The 12,050-nt window shown below is 44.5% G+C and overlaps 1 protein-coding gene across 1 annotated transcript in view; it reads right to left on the bottom strand.

Annotated features, from left to right (window-relative positions):
* The window catches only part of LOC147737808 (uncharacterized), a 450,038-nt gene that overhangs the window by 398,001 nt on the left and 39,987 nt on the right, over positions 1 to 12,050 (bottom strand). Inside the window, exon 3 of the mRNA XM_086924979.1 lies at positions 785 to 902. The gene's annotated coding sequence lies outside the window, so the exon portion shown is untranslated. The remainder of the gene's footprint in view (positions 1 to 784; positions 903 to 12,050) is intronic.

Here is a 12,050-nt window from a genome sequence, read left to right as displayed (position 1 = left end):
GCAATGCAGTAATAAGGTGTTGGTCTGAAATTTAATGACTGAACTCATAAGTACCTTTTTGCACTGATGTAAAGGCAGTAACTGAGAGAGTTAGAATGTGCACAGTACTATTGTGACTCACCAGTCGCAGAACATCAGTTCCTTTTACCCTTTCTATGTTTGGTGTAAGGTTAAGGTTTGTAGTTCTGAAGACGAGGATTTATTTACATTACCTATAGTGCAACGGTGCTCATGTAATCCATTTTTATATTTAACAGTTTTACATATCACTCATGCACAACAAATAATGTTGAGGAGATTTACATAGAATTACAGAACAGTACACAATAAAAAGGAAACATTCTGAGATGGTCATGAACACAATAAAGTGGTGAATTTTTAAGGTTTTCGCAAGAGTGAGCAGAGTGGGTAGAGGTGATATATCTCGAGGCAGATAGTCTCAAACTTGCGTAAATGGTTAAAAACGGATGTTGAACAAAGGTGATTTTCCAATCTTTAGCTTGTTAACGTGTCAGCTTCGGAGTCTTCTTTCAGCGTCTTTTCTTTGATGGTATGCAGAAGATAACTTTTGTTATAACTTTCTTTTATGCAGTGTGTGCTTCCTCTCTGGAATTACATGATGCTTTAGATGAACGTTATTCTGTCATGCTGAGGCAATTTGTCTTTCTGATAATATTTCAGATGAGGATGCTGAAGTGGTCTTTCTACATTATTTCTGATGCTGTGTGCACAGATATGGCTTTGCTCTGGGTTAATGAAATACAAAATTAGAGACTTCACTTACAGGTATTGTACTTTCCTCGCTGGATTTCCTTCAGTTTTTCAAAATAATCCTTCTTATGGCACTGACATTCAGTTGCTTAGTGCTAAATCTTGCTTTCTTCGTCCGTAATTTCAATTACCTATAGTATTAAAATTAAATAGTTAATACATGTACATTTCCAAAAATATAATTTACAAGCCAAATCAATGCAGAATTTTGAAAATGTTGAGCTGTTTTTCAGACACCGCAGAGTGTAGAATGGTAGCATGAGAGTACTTGAATGTAGGAGTGTAGAATTTTCAACATTTTATTAAGCTCACAAAGGATACATGTACCCTATGGACTTGTAACATTGAATCCCAAAGGCAGATAGTAAAGTCATATGGACTGGCACCAAGCAGATATTTAAGAAAGAATACTATTAATTAATTTGTAATGTAGATTTCTGGGACGGGAATTACTCGTCCACCGACAACAGGTGTTTTCCCCTGCCCTGAGTGACCACCTACTTGTATCTGGCATCCTGACTTGAGTTTTGGCCTCTGCCGCAAGCAAATCTATTGTGTGCAGCGGAGACTATGCCTAGACCAATCCCTCAACTATGGTCCAGAGTATGAATCAAGGGCAATGAAATTAAGGCGTACTTTCATGTGTTCATTTTATTCCACCTGATTATCAGTTGTTAGGTTTTTCTGCACCTGGACTTACTGGGTGCTTTTCTGCACAATTTTTTTCCAGACAGAAAAATTAGATTGCAAAGACGCATAAGACTCTGGGTGCAGCAGAAGCAGCCAAGACTTATGCTGTCGTTTTTACAAACTGGGGGAAGCACACAATTCTTCCCTCTGTTGGTGTTCAAAGTCGTTGTCGGCCTGTGATTCGGCATTGAGTGCAGAGCGTACCGAGTAGAGCTGAGGGGCCGAGCCGAGCAGGAGTTGATGAGCAAGCGGAGCCTGGGACGACTGCCCGGGATTGTTTTGTGACCAGTTCCCGCTCTCGAAAGTTTCTCCCCATCACCCGCGTCCTGTTATACGGGCGCTTTAAGTTCTACAGATCTGCTGTGGGGGCAGGAATGGCCGCTGCCAGCGCCGCGGTGCTAAGGCGCTGCTAGTGCTGCTCGTGCGGCGGCCGCGGCAGGGGTCAAAGGAACCTTGGCCTGTGGTGCTGCTGGTGCGGCGGCTGCAGCAGGGCACAGAGGAGAACAGAGGAGCACAGAGGGCACAGAGGAGCCTTTGCCTGCCATCTGATTTGACGTATTTACTAAGCATTGAGCAGAGCAGAGCTGAGCCGAGGAGTTGAGGGAAGTGCCTACATTTGCCATCTGTAGTGGGACTGGCTCTGGATCCTGCTCTTGCTCCTAAACAATTGCCAGCATTCTCCCTTGTACTCTTGTCAGCGATGAATAGCAACGAACAAGCATTGAACAGTGAGTGGTGAGTGACAAGTGGCAAGAGGTATGTGGCGGGTAGCTAAGGTTGATCGGTCCGTAAGTCGCTGAGCCATTGGAGTCTGTAATAAGTCTGCAATACAAAATCTGAGAAATTATGCAAAGGGGAAAGTGACAATAGACTTTGACCCTCTTGAAGCACCCCTCGACCCCTCGACCCCTGAATTACTCTGGATGCCTAGACTACAGCCCTACCCGGAGCCCGGATATTAATGAACCGGCTAATTAATTAATTAACCATGTCAACAGCGACCGAGACATCCAACAGCACCAGAGCCTGAGGAGTATCCATGACAGCCTTCTCTCGCAGGGAGTCCAATACCGCCAGTATTATGGTCTCCGTTGAGTGGGCAGGCCGAAACCCAGATTAGTGTGAGTCGAGATAGTTGGATTGTTAAATAAAATTGGACAGGCACTTCACCACATGAGCCTCCAGTACCTTTACCAGGTACGGGAGCAAGGAAATTGGGCAGTAATTCAACAGGATCTGGGAGTCTGCCCCTGATGTCTTCAGAAGGGGAACCACAACTGCCTCTTTAAAGGCCTTAGGGACACAACCCTAAAATAGGGACTCCTTCAGAAGAGAGAGGGCTGGACCCGGGAGGCCGGTGAAGGCTTCTTTTAGGACGTGTGGTGGGCGGTAGTCCGTAGGGGATCCAGATTTTACTTTAGACAAAAGGTCCTGGAACACTTGTGTACAGTAGTTCTCTGCTGGTGCAGATCAGTAGTGCCCGGCTCTTCTTAGATCGTCAGGAACTGAAGTTCAGGGATTGAAGTTCAGGGACTGGGGATGCCACCTAAAAAATAGATTTAGGGGCGATACAAGGGAGTGACAGTTAGTGTCCAATGGGCCCTTTGCCTGGGGTGTCTGTGCCCTCTAATATGCTCACCTTCTGTGAGAGGAGGATACAGTCCTAGCCCTAACTGGATAAGTCCCATCATCTTCAAGATGGTGAGCACTGAAAAGTGTACTTAACCTAGCCTCCAGCACCCGAGGGGTGGAGTTGGCAGAGGGGGGCACATCTCCTCTCCTATCAAAGGTTTCCCACCTGTCCTGCCGTGAAAAAGGGAGTGAGGACAAGATGGAGGCAAGCTCCTTCGAACAGGAGAGGCTGGGGTTGCATTAGAAAGGAGGCAAAACCTTTGAAGCTCCCCACCACGATGGCTCTTTCTGTCCAGGGGGAGACATGAACACCTCCACCTAGGAAAGGCATTGTTCTCAGTCTCAGAGTGCGCAGGCACTCTCCCCTGAGGTCAGAACACACTCTGGTGGTAACAGGCTGGCTCGGGCCAGTCAATGACCAGACTAAGGATTGGTAAGTTTCAGGGGACCCCCTAAGGGGCACTTTGTGTGCAATCTATGTATATAAAAACAAAAATATGTCTGTCTGTCTGTCTGTTTGTCCTTTATGCATTACTACACCATTCACCCGATCGCCATGAAACTTTGGGAAGTTGTTGAGTACACTCCAGCAAAGGTTTCTGGCATATTTTTTCTTTAAATATCGACCCACCAGGGCCCTCAAAATCTTTTAAATATCGGCCACCCAGGGCCCTCATTTGTCCTTTATGCATTACTACACCATTCATCCGATCGCCATGCAACTTTGGGAAGTTGTTGAATGCACTCCCGCGAAGGTTTCGAGCATAAAACATTTTTAAATATCGGCCCCCCAGGGCCCTCATAAACTTTTAAATATCGGCCCCCCAGGGCCCTTATAAACCCTTCGAATACTGAATGTTTCCATTTACGGAATACCAGGCGAAGCGACAACGTATAAGTTCATCGATACTGTGATGAATCAAGACGAAGTTGTCAATTACCCAACGTAATTCTTGAATTCACTGGATTTGTCAGGTATGCCACCGCACATTTTAACATTGAAAATTGGCGTGCCGATCATTCTTCTCCGAAACATCAATCCACCACGACTTTGCATTGGTACAAGACTTTCGGTGAAAAAGATGATGAATAATGTCAACGAAGCTACAATTTTGAATGGGAAATTCAAGGGGGAAGATGTACTGTTACCATGTATTCCAATGATCCCAACAGATATGCCCTTTGAATTCAAACGTTTACAGTTTCCGGTGCGACTCGCTTTTGCAATGATCATCAACAAAGCACAAGGACAATCGCTGCAAGTGTGTGGACTAGATTTGGAGAATCCGTGCTTCTCACATGGACAACTGTATGTGGCCAGCTCACGCGTCGGAAAACCTTCTGATTTATTCGTGTACGCACCAGATGGAAAAACAAAACAATATCGTGTATCCACAAGCACTCGAATAAATAAATAGAATTAAAACGACACTTTGAAATGTTTTCCATATTAAAATAAAAAAGTTTAAAAAAAAAGACACAATGTAAATTGAATGTTATCATAACGAGTTTCCTTGAATTTCCTTTCTTCTGTGATCGCAGCAACGCCAAACATCACATATTTCAGTGAAGCCATCATGGAGCTGTGAACTCATAGTGACGAGTGTCCAGCCTATGTACTTACTATGACTTCCCTGGTCACTTACAATATCCAGGAATCGACAAGGATATTGCAGGGGCATCTCATGCAGATATGCCCTCGCAGGGGGGAGAGAATGTGGCGCAGCAGCCAGAGCTACTGACTCAGGAACTGGGGATCCGGGTTCAAGTCTCTGCTTCAGCACAACATCCTGTGATTCTGGGCAAATCACTGTATCTCCTGGTTCCCATAGACGTCTGTAAACCCTCACAGGTGATGAGCCGCACAATATAAATCTGCGAACTTTAAATTTAACTCACTGCCTCATATATGGGTAAGACACCCCTCAAGCAGTGTTCATGGGTATGGCACACAGGGATGTATACAATACACACAAGAGAGCAGGCAAGGTCTGACATTGGTGTGTAACTACAATGGCAATCGTGAGGCACTAAAGGGGAGTGCATGAGAAGAAGGGTGGCATGAGTTTAGGGACAATGTGTCACTAAAAGGACCAGAATAATTCCTCCACTTCCGTTCGGGTCTGCCACGAGAGCACCGACGGATAGAGCGGGGCCTCATACCCCCGAGCGGTTGCCGGGTTGAGGTGAGGCCATCACCCACACAAAGCTGGGAAGAAGACACTTCTCCTTCCCTCCAGTGGACTTTTAAAGCGTACTAGTTCCTGGTATTTATGTAACTATGGATGAGTGCATTATCTTTCATCTATGCATATTATATGGAGTTGCAGTAGCTGTTTACCTGTCTAAAGGTCCTGAAGAAAGCTGAGCCATTTGCTCGAACAGCTGAAACATGTCGACCGCACTACATAGCGCCTTTGAGTAGTCTTACTACTTGGCGTGCTTTTAATCTTTGACACCTAGACCCCCCCTTTTTTTGCAATGCTTTGTGGTGTCCAGGTAGCCAATTTTATTTTCACACTCTCTCCTTAGCACTGCACTTTGTCTTTTCACAACACTTTCCGGTGTCACAATAGGACCATATCTCTTTGACGAACCTTCCCGGATTGACACTACATGGTCATATTCGGGTTGGGCTGATCATTGATTCCCATGTGACGTAACTCCACCACACGGGTGGTCTGATGGGAATTATTCTGGTCCTTTTAGTGACACATTGTCCCTAAACTCATGCCACCCTTCTTCTCATGCACTCCCCTTTAGTGCCTCACGATTGCCATTGTAGTTACACACCAATGTCAGACCTTGCCTGCTCTCTTGTGTGTATTGTATACCTTGGGATAGGGGAACGAGCAGGAAGGTCAATAAATATTCCCCCCGACCCTCCACATACCTGTTTTGCTTTTCAACACAGGGATGTATGCCAGGTCGGTTCTTCAGTTTTGTCTGCACCAAGACACTCAGGCTGCTGTTCCAGTGTGCATGTGCTAGGTGAGAGAGCCCTTTGGGTGGCATAATTTGTGCTGCAGCCCCTAGGGACCCTCTTTAACCACAAGGCACTTGATACCAGGGGTACTTTTTACTAGGAACTTATATGTGAGCTAAAGGGGTGCCAATTGTGGAAATGACGGGTACAGTTTAAGGAAGGAGATCTCGCACAGGAGGCCTGGTTGGCAGGGACTCTGTGCACTTCCAGTCGAACCCACAATATTTTCCAGGCAACAAGTAGGGGCTAACAATGTCCAAAAGAGGCACGTGTATTGATGACACCCTCCCCCCACAAATGAAAGAGGATGAGACTAACCTTCCTCTACAGAGTCTTCATCGTCCTCTTAGTCTGCAGCTACCATGTGACATATTGGTAGCTGGATGAACAGTAACCACCTCAATTTTAGCCCAGACAAAACTGATAGGATCCTAATTGGTGGGCCATGGAACTTTAATTTTTGGCCGACTGAGTGGGGACCCACCCCTACCATCTAGATCAACTAAAAGCCTTGGCATCACAATTGACTGCGATCTGTCTGTGAAATCCCAGATTGGGACGGTGGTCTCTACCTGCTTTTTTTTGCTCCGGAAGATCAGGAAGATGAACATAAGTTATTTACCTGTAAATTGTGGTTCTCCAGTATTGGTATCTTTGATAGATTCACATGCTTGAATCATTCCTCGTCGTTGAAGTGGGAGTCCCAGGGTACATAGAATAGCAATACAGCAATAGCATAGCGAAAGCATAGCTAAAAGAGCAATAGGAAGTATTGTAACATAGAAGTTAATAGGAAAAAACTTGTCACTTTAATAACTTGTCCAAGTCATTAGATATGGTCCAGACTCCAGCCAATCAGGCGACAGCACCCTCTGGAGCCTTCTCCTCAGAGACTCAGGCTCTCAGATTTTTGAGCACACGTGTGGCATAAGAGCCAAGGAGGAGAGGGGAGCCTCTGAGCGGATGAGGGTGGATCGCATGTGAATCTATGAAAGATACCATTTACTGGAGACGCACAGTTTTCAGGTAAGTAACTTATGTTCTTCTCCTGTATTGGGGTATCTTTCATAGATTCACATGCTTGAATCAGAGTAGATAGCAGTAATTCGAGAATTGTGCATGGTAAACCATAAGTAAATCATAAACAGAGTACGAGAGAATACATATACGTATATTACAGTATAGCAGTAGCATGGGCACACCTGCATAAGCAGAAATATATACCTTGTGTGCAGGAGGAGAAGCTGTTCACGGTGCCCCTGGCAGGTGGCACCCATTTTTACCAACATTAGTGCACTTAGTACTGTTCAAAAGTTAGAGGAATGTGAAGGACATGTGTAGACTTGGTATTTTTTTTTCTTACTAAAGGAGAAAGTTCTACCTGATTCTTTATCTAAAGATGGAGATGAGGATGTCCTCGAGGCATGCCTTGTTTTGGAAACCTGCTAGTGTACATCATCTTCCCATCCTAGCGCAGCGCAAAGATACTAACGCCGTACTTACCATGCCCTGGAAGAGAGGTGCAACGGAGCGCACTGTACAATCGGATAGTTCTTGGTTCGGAATTAAACACGGGATAAATGGTATCCATCACAGATTTTCAATTTCCAAACGGGGGATAAAATCTGCGTGTCCTGATAATTGCTCGATATTGTCAATAGTTTAAATCCAGCAGGCCTTAACTGCTCAAATGTATCATATTGATGTAAACTTAATCGCGCCCGGGTGTACTCGCTAATTACCGAGTGCGGCAAACTCCTATTCACTTGAATTGCGGCCCCAGTCTCAAACGTGTGTGTGCAGGACTGAGTTACGAGGGCACCCATAGACTATGCCCTGCTGGCAGGCTGTCTGGGCATTCGCGCGCTCTACAAAATGATAAATCAAATCAAATCATGTGCTTTAGTTCGGTGTGCTACTCTATACAATACTGAAGGGTGTTGTGCAGACTGAAGTACCACCTTTGAAGGTTTAATAAACTTTACTTTTGTATTTTCCAGTTTCATTGCCAACTTCTTTCTATGGTCTGAGGATTCCGTGCAGAGAAGGGCCAACCCCTTGCACTAAGTAGGCATAGCTTACAACAAATTGGCGCCCGACACGTGGGGCTCATCGGCGACTCGTAGTGCCCAAAGGAGTGGTCGTAACAAAGGATTGGAATCTCGCTGCGGACGCGATTGCATGCCAGAGAAGACCCAAGTCTTGGCATCCAATGCGTTTTTTCCTTTCTTTCCGATCTGACCATCCAGGTGGTGCCGGTCCTCGTCGGAGATCTCTTCTGGCCAATATGCTGTTCGACAACCTCTTTATCCTGTCCTTAATAAACCACAAGATGATTTTTCTTTGTTAGATCATCCTTCGCCTCCGTATGTCGTTCCGTCCGTTCCATCTTGCGAAGAGGAGGATTCTGGGGCAGATAAAACGAAACCTGATACCCGCTCTATGATGTCGACCGATCGTGCGGCCGATCTTAGAAAGATTGCTCGACAGGCAGTTCAGGATCCTGTTACTGTTTATGGTATCTTAGAGACTTTAAAGGGATGGCAAGATCGAGAGCAGATATATTTTACTGAGCATTTTGCAGAAGAAGTTGTTGACATGTCCCGAAAAGTTTCTGATATTCTCGTAAAAGTCTTTTTACTCTCCCCCCAGTGACTGATACGATCAGGCGGCTGTTTAAACTTTGAACTGAGGCGCTTCGTCTACGGGAGGAGAAATGGAAAGCTAAAGCAGATGGACGGACGGGATTGGTCGACGGGAAACAATCATCTATTTTTGAAACAAATAAGACCGCGATAGTGCATGCAAAGCCTATGCAAGAGGCCGTGCCTTTATATGTTCCTCCTAAAGGAACAGGTACAAGTGACGATAAATTTTCTGTAGATGCTAAAGGTTATTTTATTTATAATTGTGTATATACTCCCTGGAATACGGCAGATGTTATGGCACTTAAAGCTGCATTGCCTGATCCGTTTAAAAATCCTGCCGCTTTCTATGAGGAATTTGAGGGAGCATTAAATTCTTGTACCATGACATCAATTTATTTTTCGGGCTAATATTGCCGCCTGATATGAGGAGATCCGTGCGCAAAGTTGATGATCGCGCAGCGTACGGGGCATTATGGAAGGAGATAGAGAGGAAGATGAATGAATGAATGAATGAATGAATGAATGAATGAATGAATGAATGAATGAACCGGTTCTTGTGTATGCGCGGACCAGGGAACCAGCGAAAAAGCCATGTCAGTTGATTTTAGATCTTCCCGGTGCAATATTAACTAAGTTAAAAACGATCATTCCCCCTAAAAAGATTGATTGGACTATTTTAGCATCTTGTAAGCAAAAGACAGATGAATCAGTTTCAGATTACTTTTTGTGATTTTAGTGACCAGTCGCTAACGAACGATACGGGCCGACACTTGTTTGTAGATAAGTATGTTACGAATTTATTACCAGGAGTGGTTAGCCGCTTGAAAGCTAGCGAAAGCTCTTGGACCACCTCTTCTCTGGCATCCCTCCTGACAATGGCTCAATATAAAGAGCGTCAGGAACTTGAAGCGAAGGGTAGCGCGGATAAAAAGTCTAAAGAATTAAAAACAGAGGTTATGTTATCTCAGGTTTATGGTCCACCTCTTCGAGGTAATGATAGAGGCGGTCGAGGATTTTATAGTTTCTCTTCCACTCGTTCTAATTTGGCCGTTGATCAATGTGCGTATTGTAGGAAATTTGGCCATTGGGCAGATGAGTGTCCATTGTTGCACTCACAGCGCTATGTCCGTGGCCGAGGATCTATGAGAAATCGCGCTGGAAACTTAGGACCCAGAGGTGCTATGAACGATCGTGCTAGATTTAATTCTAATGTGCGGGTACAAAATGGGTTCAACACTTTTGATAGGCGCAACCAATACCAGATGTCTGATTATGTGCAGCCTGATTCGCATGATTCTGCTTATGCAAAGGATTGCGTAGGATGGGGTAAGGAATCAGTTGAAGTTCCAGTGGATCAGAGGGGTCCTGATGTTACAGCACATGTTTTGGGTTCTACAGATCAGTTTCTGGTTGATACAGGAGCTACTCGTAGTGCTTTGTCTAAACAATTGGTTCCGAGGGCTCCCCTGTCTGGCTTAACGATTACATCGATAGGGTTCGATGGAACACCTTCCCTTAGCCCATTGTCACAACCACTTGCATTTCATGTTGATAAGTTTGCTGCTCCATGCCCGTTTTTGCTTTCCCCAAATACACCAGACAATATTGTGGGTCTTGATATGCTCAAGTATTTCAGAGCCACAATAAGATGTTCCCCTGAAGGAGTGCGTGTGATTTTGAATGACAATTATCCAGTAACAGACAGAGCTTGCATTGTTCAAGAGGATACTGCATTGGCCTCGCTTCCTAAAACTTTGTGGGCTACTTCAGATACTGATGTGGGACATATGGTTATTCCACCGGTGCATATTAGTGTAAAGGAGGGAGCTGTGTTGCCATGCTTGCCTCAATATCGGATTTCACAGGAGGGTGAGGAAGCACTCATACGAATTGTACAAGATATTATTAAAGTTGGGGTTGTTGAGGAAGTTCCATTTAACATTTTTAATAGTCCGATCCTCCCGATTTTGAAGAAAGACACTAATACCGGGATCTATCGATTTATCATTGATTTGCGGGAGGTGAATATGATAGTGGTACCGCAAAATCCAGTGGTTTCTGATATCACAACACTTCTTACTTTAGTTCCACCTACTACAACTGCGTTCTAAGTTATAGACTTGAAGAACGCTTTATTTTCGATCCCTATTCATCCTGATAGCCGATATCTGTTTGGTTTCACTTTGAATAATCGATCGTATAGATTTTGTAGAGTTCCTCAAGGCTATACTGAGAGTCCTAGTATTTACAGCCAAGCATTGAAAAGACAACTTGATTATTTTGTTCTACCCGAGGGTGATGCGCTCATACAGTATGTTGATGATATTTTGTTGGCAGCCGATACCCCTGAACAATGTGAGAAGTGTACTCTGTCTTCGCTTTCTTTTCTTGCTTTACATCACCACAAGGTATCGAGAAAGAAACTGCAGTATTTTAGACCAAAGGTAACCTACTTAGGTCACCTTTTGTCTAAGTAGGGGCGTGCACTCACATCAGATCGCATTCAGGCAATTTTAGACACACCAGTACCTTCCACACAGAAAGAGGTTCGAGCATTTTAGGTCTTACTTATTTTTGTAGGCAATGAATATTAGGATTTTCATATATTGTTAAACCCTTGTTAGCGCTTTTGACAAAAGATACTCAAATACCCCTTCCTTGGACAGATGAATGTGAGAATGCTTTCCGGCAGTTACGACAAGCTATTTGTTCAGCACCAGTGTTAGGTACTCCAGATTACACAAAGCTCTTTACATTGTATGTACACGAGAGGGATGGATGTGCATTGTCAGTTTTAGTACAGATACACAGTGATAAGCAACGCCCTTGTGCATATTTTTCAGCAGTACTCGATCCAGTTGCTCGAGCGTTGCCTGGATATTTTCGCTCGGTTGCAGCAACAGCTGTGTCAATACGCCAGAGTGAGGGGATAGTCTCATCACATAATCTGTTGGTGTTGGTACCCCATGCTGTTGATGCTCTTTTGAATCAAACAAAGACGCAGCACTTAACTAGCGCTCGTCTGACAGGATATGAGCTGACGTTGTTAGCTCCTCACATTACACTGAAGAGATGTGCAACACTAAACCCAGCCATGTTGGTCATCATCAATATCTTTGCATTTGATGAGAAGCTCGGAAGGAGTACGAGCAGCACGGAACCGATCATCCTCTTCCGAATCCTCCTCATTAGCGTCATAGTCAAAAGCTCCAGAGGAAGATTTGGTGATGGTTGAGTTGGCAATAGATCCAAAGAAGAGTTCCTACGTTGAAGTAGGGAAACATCCGTCGTTCCTGAAGGCAGCAAAAGTGTTGCTGAAGATT

Source organism: Lissotriton vulgaris, chromosome 1_1 (genome assembly GCF_964263255.1).
Source record: "Lissotriton vulgaris chromosome 1_1, aLisVul1.2, whole genome shotgun sequence".
Lineage (NCBI taxonomy): Eukaryota > Metazoa > Chordata > Amphibia > Caudata > Salamandridae > Lissotriton > Lissotriton vulgaris.
This window is presented reverse-complemented; position numbering and strand designations above follow the sequence as displayed.